A 7274-nucleotide genomic window follows, 5' to 3' on the forward strand; every position below is an offset into this window, starting at 1 on the left:
AAAGCTTGTGAGTATTATCAAATAAATCGGTCGGACTAAAACCTGGTGTTGTCAGACTTTTTACTGTGTTTACGCCAGTCCAACGCCGGCATACCCACGTCATGACTGTCAGAGAGTACAGAGGGGGACCCGGTCCAGATTGGCAGGGGCCATCCCACAGAAATTGCTCCCTTTGCAGCCCATTCTCCATCCCCCTGTTATGCTGCAGACCCAGAGGCCTTGTCGCTGTTGGCCCCTTACTTGTTGCAGCCTTGGTGTGAACAAGTCAGCTACTTATTCACCTGCCCTGCCTGTGAGGATGCTGTTAAATCCAGCATCTCCTGTTAATTCCAGGAAATCAGAAACACTGCACAGTACTCCCAGGCAGTTTGGAGTAAGCATAGGTTCTTCAAAATAGCCTTACCTACAAGGTGGATGCCTGACCCTTTAAAGAATGTGAGTGTAGGGCCCACCTTTCAACTCAATGCTTCTTTGCAGAGAGATACACACACTTATTCAATGGATCTACATCGCTTCTTGGCCTTTTGGCTAAGATAAAGTGTAGTATGGACGTGCTGTGCTTGGTTGAAGTCACTAGGTTACATTTCAGCTTCATTTGAAGCAATTTTTAAAAGCGGCATCTTGGACTTTTGGCTAAGATGCAAATGAGATCAAACCTTGGAGGAGGAGCTATGCCTACTCCAATCAGCTTGGATCATGTAGATCAAGCCCAAGACAGGAGGTGAGAGCCCTGTCTTGTCAGCTTGGATCGGGAATGTCCCAACTTGTTGGGACTCTGAATTGGACTTGATTTGATTGAACTGGAATAAAAACACAAAAAAAATTATTCAATGGATCTACATGGTGCAAATAGGAAGTCATCAGGTAGGACGGTGTGACATCAGGATAGCGTTCCTTCAGAAGTTTCTGCTGCATGTGCTGGAGCTACTCAAATCAAATTCATACCCTGACCCTGAGCTCTTGCATTTCCTTGGAATGCCAGCAGATGGTGTTCTATTGGAAGCTGCCACTTTACTGAAAGTACAGTAAGAAGTCTCACAAAACCAGATTAGAGTCCAACCAGTTTATTTGATAGTAATCCCACAAGTACCGGAGACGCTTTTCCTTCGTCAGGTGTGTGGAAGGTTCTGATCAGAGAAGGGCATATAAAGTCACACACAGTTTACAGAATACTGATTAGAATGCAAGTCTTTACAGCTAACCTGCTATTCAAGTCTTAAAGATGCAGACAATGTGAGTGGAGATAGCATTAGCACAGGTTAAAGAGATGTGTATTGTCTCCAGACAGGATACTAAGTGAGATGTTACAAATCCAGGCAAGTCATGGGGGTTACAGATAGTGCGACATGAACCCAAGATCCCTGTTGAGGCCGTCCTCATGTGTGCGGAACTTGGCTATCAGTCTCTGTTCAGCGACTCTGCGCTGTCGTATGTCGTGAAGGCTGCCTTGGAGAATGCTTACCTGAAGATCAGATTCAGAATGCCCGTGACTGCTGAAGTGTTCGCCAACAGGAAGGGAACAGTCTTGTCTGGTGATTGTCGAGTGATGTTCATTCATCCGTTGTCTTAGCGTCTGCATGGTCTCCCCAATGTACCATGCTTCGGGACATCCTTTCTTGCAACGTATCAGGTAGACAATGTTGGCCGAGTTGCAAGAGTATGTACCATGTACCTGGTGGATGGTATTCTCACGTGTGATGATGGTATCCGTGTCGATGATCCGGCATGTCTTGCAGAGGTTGCTGTGGCAGGGTTGTGTGGTGTTGTGGTCACTGTTCTCCTGAAGGCTGGGTAGTTTGCTGGTGGGGAGGGAGGAGGAGGCAGGTCAGATGTTCCTTTGGGGGGTGGGTGGGGTGGGTGAGTGAGGCAAGTTCATTCTCGGTGGGGGGTGGGGTTTAGTGAGGCCGGATCGTTGTCTGGGGTGGGGGGAATGAGTGAGGCCAGATCATTGTCTGGGGGGTGGTGAGTGAGGCCAGATCGTTGTCTGGGGGGAGTGTTGAGTGAGGCCAGACCAGTCCAAAGATGTGCGGGTTAGGTTGATTGGCCATGGTAAAACTGCCCTGAGTGTCCTGAGATGCATAGGTTAGAGGGATTAGTGGGTAAATATGTAGGGATGTAGGGGTAGGGCCTGGTTGGGATTGTGGTCGGGGCAGACTCAATGGGCTGAATGGCCTCTTTCTATACGGTTGGGTTTCTATGATTTCTATGATTTCTATTCTCTGGGTAGGGGGGTGGGAAGTCAGGCCAGATTGGTTTCAGGTGGGGTTGGGAGGAGGGAGGCAGATAAGATGAATCTCTGTGTGTGTGGGGGTGGCGGGGGGGTGGGGGGTGGGTCCGCTGCCACTCTGTGGGCAATCAGTGGCAGAGAAGTGGGTAGGGGTGATAACCAGTCTGGGTAACGGGGGGGGGGGGAACAGTTGATAAGGGGAACAGTCATGTGAGGGCAGTGGGAAGGTGGATAAGGGGGGCAGTGATGTGTGTGGGTAGTGGGGGGGTGGATAAGGGGGGCAGTGATGTGTGTGGGTAGTGGGGGGGATGGATAAGGGGTCAGTGATGTGTGTGGGTAGTGGGGGGGTGGATAAGGGGGGCAGTGATGTGTGTGGGTAGTGGGGGGGTGGATAAGGGGGTCAGTGATGTGTGTGGGTAGTGGGGGGGTGGATAAGGGGGGCAGTGATGTGTGTGGGTAGTGGGGGGGATGGATAAGGGGGACAGTGATGTGTGTGGGTAGTGGGGGATGGATAAGGGGTCAGTGATGTGTGTGGGTAGTGGGGGGGTGGATAAGGGGGGCAGTGATGTGTGTGGGTAGTGGGGGGGATGGATAAGGGGGACAGTGATGTGTGTGGGTAGTGGGGGGATGGGTAAGGGGGGCAGTGATGTGTGTGGGTAGTGGGGGGTTGCATAAGGGGGGCAGTGATGTGTGTGGGTAGTGGGGGGATGGGTAAGGGGGGCAGTGATGTGTGTGGGTAGTGGGGGGATGGGTAAGGGGGGCAGTGATGTGTGTGGGTAGTGGGGGGGTGGATAAGGGGGACAGTGATGTGTGTGGGTAGTGGGGGGGTGGATAAGGGGGGCAGTGATGTGTGTGGGTAGTGGGGGGGGTGGATAAGGGGGACAGTGATGTGTGTGGGTAGTGGGGGGATGGGTAAGGGGGGCAGTGATGTGTGTGGGTAGTGGGGGGGGTGGATAAGGGGGACAGTGATGTGTGTGGGTAGTGGGGGGGTGGATAAGGGGGACAGTGATGTGTGTGGGTAGTGGGGGGATGGGTAAGGGGGGCAGTGATGTGTGTGGGTAGTGGGGGGTTGCATAAGGGGGGCAGTGATGTGTGTGGGTAGTGGGGGGATGGGTAAGGGGGGCAGTGATGTGTGTGGGTAGTGGGGGGATGGGTAAGGGGGGCAGTGATGTGTGTGGGTAGTGGGGGGATGGGTAAGGGGGGCAGTGATGTGTGTGGGTAGTGGGGGGATGGGTAAGGGGGGCAGTGATGTGTATGTGCACCATTGCTCCCGCTTTCTCAGGGTTGGGAGCGATCTGACATGGGCGCGATTTTTCACAATTTTTTCTGACTGCACATGCACATTTCAGAGCTCTGATGGTTTTGGGCGTGCTAAGCCCCGCCCACAGCGCAAATGGGACTGCAATTTTTTTTTATTGGTTCATTTCCCTGAGGATAATTCAGCCCCTTCAGTTGCTGTCTTTGCTTTGGTTGGAGAGTTACACGAAGCCTGAGAAACCTGAACCCCTGATACTAAATCCAGAAAGGTGTGTGTCAGTAACACAGCGGCAGTTTTCTGATAGGCTGACATTTTTCTGATTTTCTTCATTATTAATGTCACAAGTAGGCTGTCATTAACACTGCAATGAAATTCCTGTGAAAATCCCCTTGCTTGTTCTGGTACACTGAGGGAGAATTTAGCTTGGTCAGTGCATCTAAGCTGCCTGCCCACACCCTCACCCTATCCCTGTGCTCTTTCAGGTTAAAAGTCCACACACAACATATAAGTTCAGTCCCCGTTTTCTTGTGGTAAGTTGGAAAATGTCAGGAGTGATTTTCACCTAACTCACCTCCTGGGTTGTGGAACAGTGGTGTTACACCAGCCCAGTATTTATCTCTGTTAAATTCAATAGAGTGTCAGATCGGGCACAGCATAGAAGTGGTGATGCACCCTGTCCCATCAGCTCCCCAGTAAGTGGTGTCTTTGGGTTTCCTACTACTTCAGGGGGCAAAGTGCCCCATTCCTGGAAGTAGTGCAATGCCAGACTGAGGCTGGGAATGGAAGGAGCCCCTGTTCCATCTCCCTGTCCCGAAATCAATTTAATATTTGACCCTCCAGATTGCATAGTAAACTGATAAAAACAGATTATTTTGCAAAAATGTACTTTATTCATAAAATATCTGAAAGAGACATTCCAAAACATTTCTAATTGTCGTAACAGGAAAGTGCAAAGGTACTCACGTTCGCTACAGAGATCACAATGCAGTCTGAGGAGCTTCAGTTCAGTTATGAGAACAGTGTAACATTCCAGTATTTTCAGTGCAGAGAGTACAAATTATATATATTGGTCATTTTGCACTCTGAGGTGCTGCAACACAATCAGGATTAAGCTGACAGTCCACGAGGTTTTACCTGGTTACCAACCCTTTGGTTTACATTGGCTGAAAGGCCTTACACAGTGGTCTTTCCCCATTGCGTCTTGGTGGCGGCTGCCCCAAGCCTGAGTGTGCCCCTCAGCACGTAATCCTGTTGCCATCAGGATGAGGGTGGCATTGGGTATGTTTCTCCCCGTTTTATCCAGAGATTAGTATATGGTGTCCCAATGCATCTTCGGTCTCCATATGATGGCTCAGGAGAGTGCTATGGCACAAGATGGGGGTATGGGCCATATCTGCACCACATACAGTAACACGGAGAGCACCTCACACCTGATAACCAGGTTCTTATACCCAGTGGAGAGGGAGCGTTGCTCCGACATGCCCAGTTTCTGCCTCACCTTGGCAATGCTCTCCTCTTAGTTTTTGGCACATGTCTCTACCACTCCAAACCATATTGCCAGCACTTCAGGTAACCTGACCTGACAGTAAAGGGGGAAAAACTTTGGTCAGCCTAACAAGAGTTTTTTTAAATTTTTTTACTCCATTCTTCCAAAGCCAATGCTCAGAGTGGACCAGGGAGCTTCGAATCCATCTTCTTGCTTGCTCCAAGAACTAAATTCAAATTCCAATTGAATCCAAATCATGGTCCCTACAAGGGAGACAAACAAGATCCAAGCTGACAAGAAAGGGGATTACACCCCACCTTGGGCTTGATCTGAAGCTTGATCTTAGCCAAAAGGCCGAGGAGCGATTGGGTTAAAATGACCACCTATTGGGGATTAAATTTGGATAAAAGTGGATGTGGGGATCACAGTATGTGATTAATTGGGTTAAATTGGTGCTGACTGCTGCTTTAAGTGATTGCTGCATAGTGCTGCCAGAGCAGTTCGCTGACTGCACTCACCAGCAGAGGGCCCAGTATCATAAGTGTGAGTGCCACCGAATCCTGTATCTCTGAAAGGGGAGCTGCAGTCTTGCTCCAAGAAGCAGTGGCAGTGTTGTGAAAAGGCAACCTGGGCAATGACAATTTGACAAATAGTTGGACATGTAAATAGCGCATGCATCAAGGTTCTGCAACGATGGCCTTAGGAGGAAAGACTCAATAAAGGAGAGACAGCCGATCATTAACCTGAAGCGTAAACTCTTGTTCCTCTCTCCATTGTTGCTGCCTGAACTGCTGAGTATTTCCAGCAATCTCTGTTTCTGTTTAAGGAGAATGCTTTTTCTGAATTGTCAAAACAGTCCACAACCACAACAGAAATAGTGCCTGGCAACAAAGCCATTTAGAAGAAAAAATGCACATGTAGGCTTGAGGATATTGTGCTTCAAAGTATGCTGTCAAATTTAAAATAATATGAAACTTGCACTTCAAATTACATCTAAAACAGAGACAACTCAATTTAGAAATATGTTTGGTTTTCCTAAAGCTCATTAATGCAGCTTGATTAAAGAATGATCATAAAATGAAAAATTGAGTGAAATTTACAGTATGTAAAGGAGGCCTTTTGGCTCTTTGGGTGTCTGCTGGTTGGAAAAACAGATATCCTATCTGGTCTCACGTTCCAGATCTTGGTTCATAGCCCTGTAAGTTACAGCACTTCGAGTGTATATATCCAAGTACATTTTAAATGTTGTAAGGGTTTCTGCTTTTGCTACCCTGAGCAATGAATTCCAGACCCCCACTACTAACCAGGTGAAAGTATTTCTTTTTAACTCTCCACTACTTCTACCAATTATTTTAAACCTATGTTCCCTTGTTACTGACCTGTCTGCTCAAGAGAAGTAGGTTTTTCCAATGCATTCTTTCTTGCTCCCTCAAAATTTTATCCCCCTCAGCCTCCTGTATTCCAGAGGAAAACAATCCTGATTTGTCCAATTTTTCCTCAAAGCTAAAATTTTGAAGACCAGGCAAAGCAATGTTTTCATAAATCGCCTTTGGACCTGCTCTGGTGAGATCTTGTGTATGAAAAAAAACAATGAAAAGCAGTGCTATGAGTTAGGTGAAGCTAACATATCAAAATTACCCCAAAAAAAAGCGCAAGAGAAGCAAAGAGGGAGTACGAAAAGAAGTTGGCAGCTAACATAAAAGGAAATCCCAGAACTTCTACATATAATAGGAGAATGGTGATAAAAGAATTTGATTTGATTTAATTTATTATTGTCACAAGTATTGGTGTGCAGTGAAAAGTATTGTTTCTTGCTTGCTATACAGACAAGGCATACCATACATAGAGAATGGAAGGAAAGGGACAAGTGCAGAATGTAGTGTTACTGTCATAGATAGAGTATAGAGAAAGATTGACTTAATGTGAGGTAGAGACCCATTAAAAAGTCTGATAGTAGCAAGGAAGAAGCTGTCCTTGAGTTGGTTGGAACACATTCTCAGACTTTTCTATCTTTCTCCTGACAGAAGGTGGAAGAGAGTATGTCCAGGGTGCGTGGAGTTCTTGATTATATTGGCTGCTTTTCCGAGGCAGCCGGAATTGTAGACAGTGTCAATGCATGGGAGGTTGGTTTGAGTGATAGACTAAGAGGAGTGGGATCGATTCAGAACTAAAAGGGGATTTACACATGGAGGCAGAGGGCATAGCTGAAGTATTAAATGAATACTTTGAAACTGTCTTTATTAAGAAAGAAGGTGTAACTCAGCTGAAGTTGTAAGAGGAAGTAATTCAGATACTAAGGTGTT

At 47.3% G+C, this 7274-nt stretch overlaps 1 pseudogene; it reads left to right on the forward strand.

The window, feature by feature from the left end:
- The first annotated feature begins 508 nt into the window (after positions 1–508).
- On the forward strand, positions 509–661 carry LOC145344604 (U2 spliceosomal RNA; annotated as a pseudogene).
- Positions 662–7274: the final 6613 nt, after the last annotated feature.

This window comes from Carcharhinus amblyrhynchos, chromosome 6, assembly GCF_965287045.1.
Source record: "Carcharhinus amblyrhynchos chromosome 6, sCarAmb.v2.hapA, whole genome shotgun sequence".
NCBI lineage: Eukaryota > Metazoa > Chordata > Chondrichthyes > Carcharhiniformes > Carcharhinidae > Carcharhinus > Carcharhinus amblyrhynchos.